Source organism: Priapulus caudatus, unplaced genomic scaffold (genome assembly GCF_000485595.1).
Source record: "Priapulus caudatus unplaced genomic scaffold, Priapulus_caudatus-5.0.1 Scaffold1414, whole genome shotgun sequence".
NCBI classification, from domain to species: domain Eukaryota; kingdom Metazoa; phylum Priapulida; class Priapulimorpha; order Priapulimorphida; family Priapulidae; genus Priapulus; species Priapulus caudatus.
In genome coordinates this window covers 29,086-30,410 of record NW_014578475.1, presented here as the reverse complement: position 1 = coordinate 30,410, position 1,325 = coordinate 29,086, and positions in this window count along the sequence as shown.

The window sequence follows — 1,325 nt, the reverse complement described above, 5'->3', positions numbered from 1 at the left end:
CACACACACACACACACACACACACACACACACACACACACACACACACATGTATCAGAATTACCCTAACCCTATTATATCTACTTCTGATATATATCATATACCTATCAAGAGCTAATGATATATATGTGTAAAAAGGTCTTCACAGGCGAGCATAGCAACGAGAGAGTGCATTCCCTGTTAACGTGTTCTGCTGAGAATAGGCCTACATCTATATTTATGATCGCAGAAACTATATCCGGGGGGAGGGGGGGGGGGCTAGAGCACCGACACAGAGGTATATCTATTTCCGTCCACCGTGGGTATTGTAGTACAATTGATAATGGATTACAGAGGAGGCAGCAAGTGGGTTATGTGAGAAATGGCGAGAAAGTGAGAGTGATATAGTGTGAGTAAGAAAGAAATGTAGAGAGTGAGATAGTGGGAAAGCGTGAGAGAGAGATAGAGAGAGAGAGAGAGATAGAGAGAGAGAGAGATGAAGAGAGAGTTGTTGATGAGGAAGAGCGAGTCGGAGTTCCTTGGCACGAGCATGTAGCGAGCACGAGTATGTGAGACACCGAACGCGCCCGCCTTTTCATCTTTCTTAACACGTCCTTCAATCCTACAGGCTAGCAGCTCCCCACGAGCATGTGCTCCTGATGATAAATCTGGGTCAAGGTGCTATCCCTGAATACGTGCTGTACCCTACCATGCACTTCCCGTACTGACACGGTAGCGGTGTCGCACCAGTCAGCACAGGAACTACCCCTGAAAACGCACTGCGCCCTATCATGTACATCCAGTATCTCATGTAAAGGTAGTACCGATCAGTAGAGGAATTATCCCAGATTTCGCACTATTCCCTGCCATGTACTCCCCGTATTTCCCGAAGCGATAATACCGGTCCGTGAAGGAACTATCCCAGATTATGTACCGTACCCTATCATATACTTCTCGTACATCCCGAAGCGACAACATCGGTGGTCGCTAATGGAAGTATCCCAGTGGGTTGGAGTAACTAGCAGGGCTTCAGTACAAGGGTGGGTGAATCAGGAAACCCGGTGTAAGTGCGATGTGGGGACAGACGCATAACAGATATATCGAGTTGATGGGAACTCATCCGCTGGAAACTCATGAGAGCGTGCCATCATGAGCAGGCATAACACATCCATCTCACACGCGCGCGCGCACACGTACAGCAACACGTAGCCATCTCACCGACACACTCGCGCACGCACACCAACACGTACGCACGCACCCCCACACGTGCGCACGCACACCAACATGTACACACTCACCAACACATGCACTTGCGCACGCACACTAACACACTCGCACACGCACAC